This window comes from Notolepis coatsorum (assembly GCF_963971535.1).
Source record: "Notolepis coatsorum genome assembly, chromosome: 2".
NCBI lineage: Eukaryota > Metazoa > Chordata > Actinopteri > Aulopiformes > Paralepididae > Notolepis > Notolepis coatsorum.
The window spans coordinates 126,577,262-126,593,613 of NC_140166.1; the positions used below are offsets into that span (position 1 = coordinate 126,577,262).

The following is a 16,352-nucleotide window of genomic DNA, read 5'->3' on the forward strand; positions in this document are numbered from 1 at the left end:
AGCTAACGCAAGCTAACGGAGATATCAACATGGGCTACTAGACTTCCTGGGGCATTTGTTGATATCCGGAGCTATCAGTAGCTAGCCGGCTAAATACCGTTAGACAATGCCTACTAAAAGTGAATAGTTGACTGGGTAATTTTGTTTAAACAGTAACGATAGCTAGGTAGCTAACGTTAGCTCAGGTCGAATGCACTATCTAGACTCAGCAGAGGAGGTCCGCCTCCTCTGTGTTTACAAACTCTACACGGGTACGGGCGGGGCTAGGGAGGAGGAGCAGTTTGCAGGTCCTGTGCGTCTGAGACAAGCGAGTGAGATATCCACTTGATCAGTTTCCGCGATCGGCGAATATGACTAATTATCGGAATTCCCCGATCGCATATTTATACTGATTATCGGCCGATAACGATCGGTGGCCGATCGATCGGGGCATCCCTACTTAGAAGCCTACGACGACGCGAGGAGCTAAGCAAAGCTAGCCCCTTCCATGGCTGTGATGCAACCCTCGGTTGAAGGCAGTCACTTATTGCTCCGTAGTAGCCAGGTTAATTTGCACCACCAAGGACTGCTTAAAAGCTAGCGGCTTGAGCCCTTGGGTCATTTCTGTCAAACTTCTTTAATTTAGCAAACGACTCGTCAATAGCTGGCTTTGGATTCACAGCAGCTTCTAGCTTCTAGCGTCGTAGGCTTTTTAACACCATCATAGCGGTGGTGATGTTGCAGGCGACTTGTTGTGGTGGTGATGTGTCCACTCAAAGCCTTTTTTTCAAAGCTCCGCTTTGAAAAAAGAAGAACAAAAAGCTTCGAGCGTCTTAGGTTGGATGTATTATAAGTTGTTGACGGATTGTGAATTTTCATTTGGAAAAATAAATATGGTCACTTTATCAGTCAAAACTGTCGTCTGGTTAGGTCACATTTAAGTTGGTGTTAAGTTATTGTCCTGGGAAGTCTTTTTATGTATTATTATTGTATTGTGATATGTTTTGTTTCATGTTGAAAAAAAAACGATAAAAAAAAAATATATATACATTAAAAGAAAATTATAATACAATAAATATCGGTTATCGATATCGGTTATCGGCTTGAGGAGCATAAAGTTATCGGTATCGGTGTCAAAAAATCAATATCGTGCATCCCTAATTACTATGGCCCATTCAACATCTATTATCTATCGTTCAGGATGTAGGAACGTTTTACTTTTTCATTCATAGATTCATACGAAAATACCGTCTAGAATATAAATATGTTTTTATCGTTTTCTGCAGTAATTCCTAGAATGTGAGATATAGGCATAAACGCATATATAGATTATCAAATGCCGTTTGTTGGCGATACACGCTATATTAAAATGTTCAACTGTACATGATCCTAAACGTTATGACTTATCATGCGCGGATGAACGGGGGGGAGGGGTGGGGGGGGGGGTCGACACGCTGCCGGGAGTAGCCGGAATCTAACCGGGAACCATCCAATTACCAAACGACCGCCTCTACCTCCCGTCTACTGTCGCCATTTCCCAGTACAAATTACATTGTGATGTGAAATACTTGTCGTCATTAAATACAATTGTCATGGCAGGTGCTATTTAAGTTTCATTCAAAATAGTATATATTTTTTTTATTCTTGTGCAAGGAACAATGTTTTGATTAACTTAAAAGATACAGCATTTTTGTGGGCGGTCAGGTGGCTTAGCGGAGATTGCGCTCGTCACCAATGCAAGAGGCTGCGGTCTCGACTCCCGGAGTCAGCATTGCTTGAGGCTTGGGCCGATCGTCATACTAACTCGTTTGGCTGGGTTAGGGGGAGGGCAAGTCGTGGGTGGTAATCTAGCGTTGTGGACAGGTCAGGTCAGGTCTGGGCGCTTGCTCAGCGGAGGCAGGACTTGATGAAGGCAGCGTGACCTCCCACGTGTTACACTTCACCAATGAGAGTCCTCGCTGCCAGGTGAAAAAAGAGTCACTGGCTGTCGCCGCGCGTGTCGGAGGAAGCGTGCAGATGACTTCAGGGTTCCCTTGTACCGACCGGTAGGAGAACATGCGCACAACAACCAGGTAGGGGAGGGGGGGAATAGGCACAACGACTAAATTGGGACGGGGAGAAAAACAGAGAAAAATCGGAGAAAGAGAGGATTAAAAAATAATTAAAAAAAGATACCGCATTTTTCACAAGGATCAATGACAGTAAACCTTCATATTCAGTAGACCTAGGCATAAAATAAAATATTGTTTGTTTCCTGTTGGTTGTCAGTTAAGGCCATGGGTAGGTAGGGAATTAATTTTATTTTTTATTTTATTCTTTCCCACGGCGACTATGGATAGGGAATTTCTTTATTTAATTAAAATGTTCACAACAACATGGACGCATGTACTCTGCCAGCATGTTTAATATCCATAATACTAAAGGTTTGACTAAGATTTCTATGAAACGTTTTTTTTTTCTTTTTTACTCATAAAATGTATTGGGTCGCACCTAAATCGGCAGGGTCGGTCAGCAACCTGAAACAAAATTTTTTTCTTTTAGGCCCTACCAGCCCTCAATAGTAGCATAAAGAAGGTGTCATATCACAAAACTATAGCTATACCATTAGCCTACATCATCAAAACTAAGAAAAATAACCAACAGAAACATATCATGACATGGCAGATGATACCCCATTGAAATCCACATTACTGGGGTGATTTGGGGAGAACCCAGATGCCGTCTTTTGGTGTATCTGTATTTTAGGTTAGATTCAAATGCATTGTGATCGTACAGCACAAGTACAGTACAACAAAAATATGTTGGCATCAAACCAGAGTGCATTAACAATAGGGATGCCCCGATCACGTTTTTTGCCACCGATCACCGATCGTCGTGAGCCATATCGGCCGATACCGATCCGATACCGATTGTTTTTGATTAAAAAGAAATTAAAAATTATTTTATATAATTTTTTTTTTTTTTTTTATAAAATATATATATTATATAATTAGACTTGTACTTGTATTATCTGCGAGACATCGCCACCACGCAACAAGTCAAAATGCTCGCTATCTGCAAACATCTCCACTGTCTGTGTACTCTAGTAGCCTCCAGCTCCAAAAAGGATTCTCCGGCGCTGCAGCTGGACATTGGTAACGTTACGGTTATTTGGTCATTTCACATTCAGCAAGCCCTCAGCTCCAATACGCATTGAATCAATGTTATAAGACATTGATATCAAGAGCTATCTGTAGCTACTGCTAGCCGGCTAGATGACGTTAAGACAGAACTTTAGTTCAATGGGACATTTCGTTTTGAACAGAGAACTAACGTCAGCTAACGCAAGCTAACGCAAGCTAACGGAGGTATGAACATGGACTACTAGACTTTCTGGATCATTTGTTGATATCAGGAGCTATCAGTAGCTAGCCGGCTAAATACCGTTAGACAATGCCTACTAAACGTGAATAGTTGACTGGGTAATTTTGTTTAAACAGTAACGATAGCTAGGTAGCTAACGTTAGCTCAGGTCGAATGCACTACAGACTCGAGCAGGGGAGCCTCCTCTCAGTCCTCAGTGTTTACAAACTCTACACAGGGCGGGCGGGGCTAGGGAGGAGGAGCAGCGGCAGTTTGCAGGTCGTGTGTGTCTGAGACAGACAGCGAGTGAGACCTTCGCTTGATCGGTTTCCGCTATCGGCGAATATGACTCATTATCGGAATTCACAGATTGCATATTTATACGGAGTATCGGCCGATAACGATCGGTGGCCGATCGATCGGGGCATCCCTAATTAACAATATACAGGACAGGTGTGTATTTATACAGTGTAACAAATTATTAAAATGTGTATGTGTATGTGTGTGTGTATTGATTGGTTGATTGAAAACGTTAATTAACAGATTGCAGAATGGGTACAGTACAGTACAGCTCAATACACACAATTGTTAAGGGGATGCAGACCAGAGAAAGACTTTCATCTTGTTTACATGATCAGGGTGCCCCATTTACAATTCATAATGACATTTATGACACACAACATACAGATATACAGATATAATAATCTAATCTAATAATCTAATCTAATCATGACATTTATGACATACAGATACAACAGTACTGTAACATTTGTGACATACAAGATATGCAAATATACAGTACTGTTAAACAGATCCTAACACTAAATATACATACAAGGGTGAGGGAACTGTATATTAGGAGGGGTGGGTGGGAGGGTGTTCGGACATTTACGGGGGCCAGTTTAGAATAGCAGCCTCCCGTAGGTGCTCTTTGAGAGCGGTTTTGAAGGTGGGTAATGATTCACATTCCTTTACGGCTGTGGGTAGGGCGTTCCACATTGATGTGGCATAATTGCGGAATGTGTTTAGTCCCTTGTTTGAGCCCAATCTGGGTTGAAAATGATTTGTGGAACTCCCTCTGGTGTTGTGGTCGTGGTATTCACTGACCTTTGGGAAGTATTTTGACATGTACATGGGTACCTGGGTGGTGTGTATCTTGTAGACCAGGCCCATTGCAAGTTGCTGTACTCTGTCGTCTACTTTAAGCCATCCTAGGTTGTCAAAGTGGGCAGGGGTGAGGTGGGTTCTAGGAGTAAGGTCAAGCAGTAGTCTGACCAGTTTGTTTTGTGATGTTTGTAATCTTGTTTCTAGTGCCTTTGAGGTGCTTTGGTACCATGAGGTGCAAGCATAGTCGTAGTACCCTTGAATGAGTGCTCCTGTTAGAGTCTTCAGGGTATTCTTGTTTACCAGAGAGGAGATCCGGTACATGTATGTATGTATATAATATATATATATATATATATATATATATATATATATATATATTAAGGCTGTCAAAGTTAACGCGGTATTAACGCCCGATTCTATTAACGCCACTATTTTTACTCACGATTAACTTTTTCAAAAAAAAATTACATTTTTTTAACTTTTTAAAATGTTTTATTAGACTATATAACAAAGGTACTCAGCTTGTGACTGCAACTTGTTCCTGTTCGCGGACGACTCAGCCCTGCTGGTCTCTTTTTCTTACACAGTACTGTTTATCTGTATGTCATAAATGTCATGATGAATTGAAAATGGGGGACCCTGATGTAAACAAGACGAAAGTCTTTCTCTGGTCTTCATCCTCGTAGCAGTTGTATTGAGCCGTACTCTATTGTACTAATTCTGCAATCTGTTAATAAAGTTTTCAATCAATCAATACTAGTAAATATATATTAAATAATTATGTAAACGCACTTTGGACCCTGAAATTGCAATAACAACACATGTTTTGGATTTGAATGATTAGGAATATTCTGACATTGTGGCGAGTTATTTAATGTTGTTGGCTATGTTGTAGCATTAACGTTAGCTAGCTAAGTTAACCACAGCAAGTTAGTTACTTAGTTAGTTAACCATTTCACTGCCACACGACAGAAGGTTAACCCTTTACTATCACACAACCGACAGCGATGCTCAATCATTAGCATCATTAACTCATCCGCGGAGCTAATGATGGAGCATCGCCGTCGATTGTGTGAAAGGGCCAACCTTCTGTATTGTCACAGTGAAAGGGTTAACCATCTGTATTGTCACAGTGAAAGGGTAACCTTCTGTATTGTCACAGTGAAAGGGTTAACCTTCTGTAATGTCACAGTGAAAGGGCTAACCTTCTGTATTGTCACAGTGAAAGGGTTAACCTTCTGTATTGTCACAGTGAAAGGTTAACCTTCTGTATTGTCACAGTGAAAGGGCTAACCTTCTGTATTGTCACAGTGAAAGGGTTAACCTTCTGTATTGTCACAGTGAAAGGGCTAACCTTCTGTATTGTCACAGTGAAAGGGTTAACCTTCTGTATTGTCACAGTGAAAGGGTTAAGTTAGTAAGTGAGTAAGTGAGTAAGTAAGTGAGTTAGTGAGCTAGTAAGTTAGTTAATAAGTTAGTTAGTGAGTTAGTTAGTAAGTTAGTCAGTTAGTTACTAGTTAGTTAGTTAGTTAGCCGAGCTAACTACCTGACGTCAGCTCTACACCAGCAGCTAAAACAACAACAGCTATAACGTTAACAGCTGACGTGCGTTTCTATCTAGTAAAGTGTTTATAAACTTACCAGGTGTGGGAGAGAGAGAAGTGCTCGGTGTGTGATGGTCCAGGAGCGAGCAGTGAAACAATAATCCCAGTGAAGCCAGACAGTCCACCTGAACCAGTCCAACGAGCTAGCCGCAGAGCTAACGAGCTAACGAGCTAGCGCCGCCGGGAACAGGATGGGTGTGCGGTCTAGATCCAGATTCTTTAAACAAACAAAAGCGCTAGTTCGGTTTTTTTAGGTGGGGGAAAACCCAATCCATCAATGCATGCTTCAATCTATTGGGAGTAATCTCCTTGAATGTCTACAGAGCCCGCAGCTCTGCTCGGTGTGTTGACAGCTGTGTTGTTGCTGCTCCGAATTCAAACTGCGAGGCGTCCGGGCGGGCGCGCTCTGATTGGTCCAAGTACAGGAAGCCGTGAGCCGTGCGTCATGACAGCGCGCTCTGATTGGTCCAAGTACAGGAAGCCGTGCATCATGACATCATGACTGCAATTCGAAACTGGCCCCTACAAATGTCTTAACCCAGTTGTACAGTAAATTACCAAGTATGGCTTTGTCAGTATTCCAATGTACAATGTACAGTGTCCCCAACCCCCCCCCCTCCAATGTACAGCGCCCACCCACCAACCCAACCCCACCCACCCAACCTCCTCCAATGTACAGTTTCTACGTCAAATGTATATACACTCTTTTCCGGACTCTTCTTGTATCACAAACAGTACTGTATTTGTAAATCTGGTATGTCATAAATGTATAGATGTAGCAGTACTGTCTATATGTATGTCATGTTATGATGAATTGAAAATGGGGGACCCTGATGTAAACAAGACGAAAGTCTTTCTCTGGTCTGCATCCCCTTAACAATTGTGTGTATTGAGCTGTACTGTACTGTACCCATTCTGCAATCTGGTAATAACATTTTCAATCAATCAAACAGCGCGCTCTGGTTGGTCGGTTTATTCCAATCACGACGGTGGACTCGGTGGATATAATGCTATTGCGCGCTCCCGCGAGAGGAGCCAGGGGGAGGGTGCAAAGGCTGTTCGTGAGAGTAGGGTATATCTGCAGAGCCACAGATTGATTGATTGATTGATTGATTGATTGAAAACTTTATTAACAGATTGGAATGGGTACAATACAATACAGTTCAGCTCAATTACATACAATTGTTAAGGGGATGCAGACCAGAGAAAGACGTTCATCTTGTTTACATCAGGGTCCCCCATTTTCAATTAATCAGGACATATATGACATACATGACATACAGATAGACAGTACTGCTACATCTATACATTTATGACATACCAGATTTGCAAATACAGTACTGTTTGTGATACAAAAAGAGTCCAGAAAAGGGAGTATATACATTTGACGTAAAAACTGTACATTGGAGGAGGTTGGGTGGGGTTGGGTAGGAGGGGTTGGGGGGGGGGAAACACTGTACAACTGTACAAGCAAAACTGTACATTGGAATATTGACAACCATACTAGGTAATTTACTGTACATTGGAGGGGGTTGGGGGGGGCACTGTACAAACAAGCAAAACTGTACATTGGAATATTGACAACCATACTAGGTAAATTAATGTACATTGGAGGGGGTTGGGTTAGGACATTTACAGGGGCCAGTTTCGAATTGCAGTCTCCCGTAGGTGTTCTTTGAGAGTGGTTTTGAAAGTGGGTAGTGATTCACATTCCTTTACAGCTTTGGGTAGGGCGTTCCACATTGATGTGGCATAATTGCGAAACGTGTTTAGTCCCTTGTTTGAGCCCAATCTGGGTTTGACATGATTTGTGGAGCTCCCTCTGGTGTTGTGATCGTGGTATTCACTGACCTTTGGGAAGTATTTTGACATGTACATGGGTACCTTGGTCGTGTAGTGTATCTTGTAGACCAGGCCCATTGCAAGTTGCTGTACTCTGTCGTCTACTCTAAGCCATCCTAGGTTGTCAAAGTGGGCAGGGGTGAGGTGGGTTCTAGGAGTGAGGTTAAGCAGTAGTCTGACCAGTTTGTTTTGTGATGTTTGTAATCTTGTTTCTAGTGCCTTTGAGGTGCTTTGGTACTGTTGGGGAAAATGTGGATACGGGGGTGGAGGTAGGAAAGGGGTTAGTCTTGACTAGTTTAATATAGGTCAACTAGCAGGGCTCAAAGACACTAGGGCGACAGTCTGGCTGATGTTCTTAAAACAGCCTCAAGATAGGCAGATGGACATTTTAGTACATCATATCGTGTGCTCTAATCTTGTGTCTTTTCTCTCTTACACACATACACAGCACACACACACAGACACAGCACACACACACAGACACACAGACACACACAGTCACACAGACACACAGACACACACATACACAGCACACACACACAGACACAGCACACACACACAGACACACAGACACACACAGTCACACAGACACACACACACACACACAGCACAGACATACACACCGACACACACACACACACACACACACATTCCCTGTGACACAATACACACATGTCTGTACACAGACGCACACACACACAGACACACACACACATACACACACACACACACACACACACACACACATCTCACTCTCTCTTCAATGTTCTTAATGTTTTACATCATATCGTGTGTGTACATCATATCTTGTTTATCTCTCTTCGATGTTCTTAATGTTTTTATCTAAATCTATGTTCTTCTTAAAGTCTTTATCTCTCTTCATGTTCTTAATGTTTTTATCTCTCTCCGATGTTAAATCTACGTATCATCTTAATGTACGTCATGTCAGATCTGACATGATATGATACGTCATCATATCTGTCATGGGGGGGCAGGACTGAGAGGGGATTTAGGGGACAAGCAGAGGGATTGGGAGTTAGAGTGTTTTTTGTTCAAGCTGTGGTGATCCTCTGCTCGATCCATAGCTTTTGCTGTTAAGAACTTATTTTCCTAAATAAATTACCTACTTGTTACAATTGGAAATATCGTCTCCTGCTGTGTTAAACAACCATCAGCCACAACAGTACCATGAGGTGCAAGCATAGTCGTAGTACCCTTGAATGAGCTCACGTCTCGTGACGTGGACCTTGTTTTGCACTACTGCAAATGCGGATGAGGGGGGGGGGGGCTCTCTCTCTCTCTCTCTCGCTCTCTCTCTCTCTCTCTCTCTCTCTCTCTCTCTCTCTCTCTCTCTCTCTCTCTCTCTCTCTCTCTCCTTGTTTACGACATACACAACTTTCGTCTTGTTTACATCAGGGTCCCTCATTTTCAATTCATCATAACATGACATACAGATAGACAGTACTGTTACATCTAGACATTTATGACATACCAGATCTACAAATATACTAGACATTTATGACATACCAGATCTACAAATATACAGCACTGTTTGTGATACAAAAATAGTCTAAAAAGAGAGTATACATTTGAGGGGGAAGAAACTGTACATTGGAAGAGGTTGGGTAGGTGGGGTTGGGTAGGTGGGGAAAACTGTACATTGGAGGGGGTTGGGTGGGGGGGACTGTGCATTGGAGGATTGGAAGAGGTTGGGTAGGCGAGAGCATATGTGTGTAGGGTATTAGATAGCAGGTATTAGGTGTATATCTCGTATAAGACATTTATTTAAATGGTGATTTCATTGGATGTGCACTGTTAATTAATGCTTGTATATCTAATTTTATGTTGTCATGTTTGTTTGTGTGTTTGTTTAAAAAATAATTAAAAAAGAATACAAAAAAAGAAAAATACAAAAAAAAGATATGCAAATATGGTTAGAGTTACATTGATGGAGAGACTGTTAATTAACTGGTTAGAGTTACATCAGAATCAGTAAATAAGAGGTTGAATAAAATTATATGGGATATAAACTAAATTAAATATAGCACACATACAGTAGACCCCCCCAGTACTTTGTGGAGACGAAGATGGGAGGCCCGTCTGTGGACCTGATGATGAGTACCAGTCTTCTCCTCAGACATATAAAATCAGTTTTATGCACATTAAGGGAGATGTGCAGATGATGCTGAGCGTCGCCATAATTCACAGAACTTGGTTATATACATAACCTTACGTTGTTTTCAAGAGTTTGTATGTACATTTGTGTTCACAAAAAATAAACACCTCCCTTTATTACACCCCATCGCAAATAAAACCCAGCTGTGAAAAATGAAAAGGGAACAACTTAAAGGACGCGTGTCAAGGGAGTGTGTGGGTGTTAGTGGAGCAGGAACCAGTCAGAGAGTGCGAGGGTTGTATCTATGAATAATACTCCGTTCAGAAACCACTCTCTGTGTGTCACTGTGCCTCAGGCTGAGGGGGTGGAGGCAGCGAGAGGCTTTAAAACTTTAGAACATCCTCTCTGCCGCTCCGCGTTAAGTTATGAGTTCATCTGGGGCTCGGGGGGGGGGAGAGCCAGACAGAGAGAATACATTATCCACGGCTGAAACGCAAAACCTCCTATCTACAACATTTTAGATTTCACGTTTTTTTCACTTTGGATGATGAGAAACCTCCTATTTGCACCTATTCAGTCTGTCTGCAAGATAAGATACAGAAACCAAAAGCAGTGTATTGTATTGGATATTCTTAAACAATTGCATTCTGCAAGAAAACAACACGTTTTTTTTTTTGTTTTCTCAAAAATGTGAGAAACTCTAGGCGAACTCTAGGCAAATAAGTGTACATGTGTGTGAAGATATCTTGATAAAATGTGCGTGTACAAGATGGCGACTTGCATGTAAATGTTCTGTTTTTTACTTATAGTATGGTTCTGACACAAAAAAAAGTGCTATGCTATTGCTGGACATTGAGTCATATTTGATCTGCAATGTCTCGTCTGAAAGTTGCATCTGAATTCTGTTCAACGGTAAAGCTTGAACACCACTGCTACTGTACAATCATTCGTATTTGTATTTGTACGATAAAAGCAGATCGCTTGTTACGGGCACAGAAGCCCATTGAGAACAGGACTGAAACAAAGGGGTATTGAGGCTGCTAGTGGTGGAAGAAGTACACAGTTCCTTTACTTAACCTCTTAAGTGTAACGTTCAGGGTTCTTGTCTTAGGAACCCTACTGTCATTCTGGAGTTAATTCACCTGGTGGTTGGTATCTGCACTCACTGTTGGTCACGCCCTATTCCTGATGTGTCACTGATTGTTCTGTCACCACCACTGTCACGAGCTGTCAATTACCTGTCACTGATTGATGCATTGGAATGTTTGAGTTTTGACTATTTATTCACTCGTTGTTTCTCTCTGCCCCTGTCGAGGTTTCAGACTGTTGATCGTGTGGAGGGAGTTGGAGATATTGCTGACCTTCTCACTCTAGAAATATCTGCTGTATCTACCCTTTCTCTCAAGTTGACGCTCGGCGTCTTTTCCTGGATTCTCTGTTGCTCTGTGTTCTTACACTAAATGACACCTCAAAGAAAGAGCAACCATTCTCTCCGACTCACATTATTTCCTCCACAACTGGACTCACATTTGCTTACCTGCACTCGTAACACTTAAGACCTGAAAGACATGTTTATTGGCCATCAAAGACATGTTTAGGACCTCATAGACATGTTTAGGACCTTAAAGACATGTTTAGGGCCTCAAAGACATGTTTAGGACCTTAAAGACATGTTTAGGACATCAAAGACATGTTTAGATGTTTAGGACCTTAAAGACATGTTTAGGACCTTAAAGACATGTTTAGGACCTTGAAGGCATGTTTAGGACCTCAACGACATGTTTAGGACCTTAAAGACATGTTTAGGACCTTAAAGACATGTTTAGGACCTCAACGACATGTTTAGGACCTTAAAGACATGTTTAGGACCTCAAAGACATGTTTAGGACCTTAAAGACATGTTTAGGACCTTAAAGACATGTTTAGGGCCTCAAAGACATGTTTAGGACCTTAAAGACATGTTTAGGACCTCAAAGACATGTTTAGGACATCAAAGACATGTTTAGGACCTTAAAGACATGTTTAGGACCTTGAAGGCATGTTTAGGACCTTAAAGACATGTTTAGGACCTTAAAGACATGTTTAGGACCTCAAAGACATGTTTAGGACCTTAAAGACATGTTTAGGACCTTAAAGACATGTTTAGGACCTCAACGACATGTTTAGGACCTCAAAGACATGTTTAGGACCTCAAAGACATGGTTAGGACCTTAAAGACATGTTTAGAACCTTAAAGACATGTTTAGGACCTCAAAGACATGGTTAGGACCTTAAAGGCATGTTTAGGACCTTAAAGAAATGTTTAGGACCTCAAAGACATGTTTAGGACCTCAACGACATGGTTAGGACCTTAAAGACATGTTTAGGACCTCAAAGACATGGTTAGGACCTCAAAGACAGACATGTTTAGGACCTCAAAGACATGTTTAGGACCTTAAAGACATGTTTAGGACCTCAAAGACATGGTTAGGACCTTAAAGGCATGTTTAGGACCTTAAAGAAATGTTTAGGACCTCAAAGACATGTTTAGGACCTTAAAGACCAAAGACCTTGTTGAACATGTCTCCTTTAACAGCGTGTTCTTGGCCCAGCTGGAGGTGTCTAAGGCCCCCAGCTGGAGGTGTCTAAGGCCCCCGGCTGGAGGTGTCTGGTCCCCCCGGCTGGAGGTGTCTAAGGCCCCCGGCTGGAGGTGTCTAAGGCCCCCAGCTGGAGGTGTCTAAGGCCCCCAGCTGGAGGTGTCTAAGGCCCCCGGCTGGAGGTGTCTGGTCCCCCCGGCTGGAGGTGTCTAAGGCCCCCGGCTGGAGGTGTCTAAGGCCCCCAGCTGGAGGTGTCTAAGGCCCCCAGCTGGAGGTGTCTAAGGCCCCCGGCTGGAGGTGTCTAAGGCCCCCGGCTGGAGGTGTCTAAGGCCCCCGGCTGGAGGTGTCTAAGGCCCCCAGCTGGAGGTGTCTAAGGCCCCCGGCTGGAGGTGTCTAAGGTCCCCAGCTGGAGGTGTCTAAGGCCCCCAGCTGGAGGTGTCTAAGGCCCCCGGCTGGAGGTGTCTGGTCCCCCAGCTGGAGGTGTCTGGTCCCCCGGCTGGAGGTGTCTAAGGCCCCCAGCTGGAGGTGTCTAAGGCCCCCGGCTGGAGGTGTCTAAGGCCCCCGGCTGGAGGTGTCTGATCCCCCAGCTGGAGGTGTCTAAGGCCCCCAGCTGGAGGTGTCTAAGGCCCCCAGCTGGAGGTGTCTAAGGCCCCCGGCTGGAGGTGTCTAAGGCCCCCGGCTGGAGGTGTCTAAGGCCCCCAGCTGGAGGTGTCTGGTCCCCCGGCTGGAGGTGTCTAAGGCCCCCAGCTGGAGGTGTCTAAGGCCCCCAGCTGGAGGTGTTTAAGGCCCCCAGCTGGAGGTGTCTGGTCCCCCGGCTGGAGGTGTCTAAGGCCCCCAGCTGGAGGTGTCTAAGGCCCCCAGCTGGAGGTGTCTAAGGCCCCCGGCTGGAGGTGTCTAAGGCCCCCAGCTGGAGGTGTCTAAGGCCCCCAGCTGGAGGTGTCTAAGGCCCCCAGCTGGAGGTGTCTAAGGCCCCCAGCTGGAGGTGTCTGGTCCCCAGCTGGAGGTGTCTAAGGCCCCCAGCTGGAGGTGTCTAAGGCCCCCAGCTGGAGGTGTCTAAGGCCCCCAGCTGGAGGTGTCTAAGGTCCCCAGCTGGAGGTGTCTAAGGCCCCCAGCTGGAGGTGTCTAAGGCCCCCGGCTGAAGGTGTCTAAGGCCCCCAGCTGGAGGTGTCTAAGGCCCCCAGCTGGAGGTGTCTAAGGCCCCCGGCTGGAGGTGTCTAAGGCCCCCAGCTGGAGGTGTCTAAGGCCCCCGGCTGGAGGTGTCTAAGGCCCCCAGCTGGAGGTGTCTAAGGCCCCCAGGTGGAGGTGTCTAAGGCCCCCAGGTGGAGGTGTCTAAGGCCCCCGGCTGGAGGTGTCTAAGGCCCCCAGCTGGAGGTGCAGTGATGTACAGCTGCTGTTCCTCCACACCTAAGGAGCCATTGATCACTGACCAGAAAAAAAGAAAAGGGTAAAAATATGCCAGGGCCTATCAAAGATACATGGATCTGAGCCCATACTTGTCTGGTGGGGGGGGGGGGCAATTACACGTATCAGTTTGATAGCCATGTCCACTTAGAATAAAAAAGAAAACGCAGTGACAGATTCAGTCTGGTTCATTCCACTTCCTCCTCCTTGCTCTCTTTCTTTTTTCTGTCGTACTTTCAAATAATTGCATTTCATTTTAATACAGTCTTAAATCATCATAAAACAAGCTCCTGGGAACACACTGTAGGAGGGGGGGGGGGGCGGAGGGGGGTCTTTGTGACTGTCTGTGACTTCACTACCTGTCGCACAGACTGTCATTACAGACTCATTACAGACTCATTACAGACTCATTACAGACTCTCATTACAGACTCTCATTACAGACTCATTACAGACTCATTACAGACTCATTACAGACTCATTACAGACTCATTACAGACTCATTACAGACTCTCATTACAGACTCATTACAGACTCATTACAGACTCTCATTACAGACTCATTACAGACTCATTACAGACTCTCATTACAGACTCTCATTACAGACTCTCATTACAGACTCTCATTACAGACTCATTACAGACTCATTACAGACTCTCATTACAGACTCTCATTACAGACTCTCATTACAGACTCATTACAGACTCTCATTACAGACTCTCATTACAGACTCATTACAGACTCTCATTACAGACTCATTACAGACTCATTACAGACTCTCATTACAGACTCTCATTACAGACTCATTACAGACTCATTACAGACTCATTACAGACTCATTACAGACTCTCATTACAGACTCTCATTACAGACTCTCATTACAGACTCATTACAGACTCTCATTACAGACTCATTACAGACTCATTACAGACTCTCATTACAGACTCATTACAGACTCTCATTACAGACTCATTACAGACTCATTACAGACTCTCATTACAGACTCTCATTACAGACTCATTACAGACTCTCATTACAGACTCTCATTACAGACTCATTACAGACTCATTACAGACTCTCATTACAGACTCATTACAGACTCATTACAGACTCATTACAGACTCATTACAGACTCATTACAGACTCATTACAGACTCTCATTACAGACTCTCATTACAGACTCATTACAGACTCTCATTACAGACTCATTACAGACTCTCATTACAGACTCTCATTACAGACTCTCATTACAGACTCATTACAGACTCTCATTACAGACTCTCATTACAGACTCATTACAGACTCATTACAGACTCATTACAGACTCATTACAGACTCTCATTACAGACTCTCATTACAGACTCATTACAGACTCTCATTACAGACTCATTACAGACTCTCATTACAGACTCTCATTACAGACTCATTACAGACTCTCATTACAGACTCATTACAGACTCTCATTACAGACTCTCATTACATACTCTCATTACAGACTCTCATTACAGACTCTCATTACAGACTCTCATTACAGACTCATTACAGACTCTCAATACAGACTCATTGCAGACTCATTACAGACTCATTACAGACTCTCATTACAGACTCATTACAGACTCTCATTACAGACTCTCATTACAGACTCAGACTCATTACAGACTCTCATTACAGACTCTCATTACAGACTCATTACAGACTCTCATTACAGACTCATTACAGACTCATTACAGACTCATTACAGACTCTCATTACAGACTCATTACAGACTCTCATTACAGACTCTCATTACAGACTCATTACAGACTCATTACAGACTCTCATTACAGACTCATTACAGACTCTCATTACAGACTCATTACAGACTCATTACAGACTCTCATTACAGACTCATTACAGACTCTCATTACAGACTCATTACAGACTCATTACAGACTCTCATTACAGACTCATTACAGACTCTCATTACAGACTCATTACAGACTCATTACAGACTCATTACAGACTCATTACAGACTCATTACAGACTCATTACAGACTCTCATTACAGACTCTCATTACAGACTCTCATTACAGACTCATTACAGACTCATTACAGACTCTCATTACAGACTCTCATTACAGACTCTCATTACAGACTCATTACAGACTCATTACAGACTCATTACAGACTCTCATTACAGACTAATTACAGACTCATTACAGACTCTCATTACAGACTCATTACAGACTCATTACAGACTCATTACAGACTCTCATTACAGACTCATTACAGACTCATTACAGACTCATTACAGACTCTCATTACAGACTCATTACAGACTCTCATTACAGACTCTCATTACAGACTCATTACAGACTCTCATTACATACTCTCATTACAGACTCA

At 43.3% G+C, this 16,352-nt stretch overlaps 1 protein-coding gene across 1 annotated transcript in view; it reads right to left on the reverse strand.

Moving 5' to 3' along the window:
- The window catches only part of ect2 (epithelial cell transforming 2), a 141,902-nt gene extending 135,504 nt beyond the window's left edge, over positions 1-6,398 (reverse strand). The window contains 1 exon segment of the mRNA XM_084308714.1: positions 6,070-6,398. The gene's annotated coding sequence lies outside the window, so the exon portion shown is untranslated.
- Positions 6,399-16,352: the final 9,954 nt, after the last annotated feature.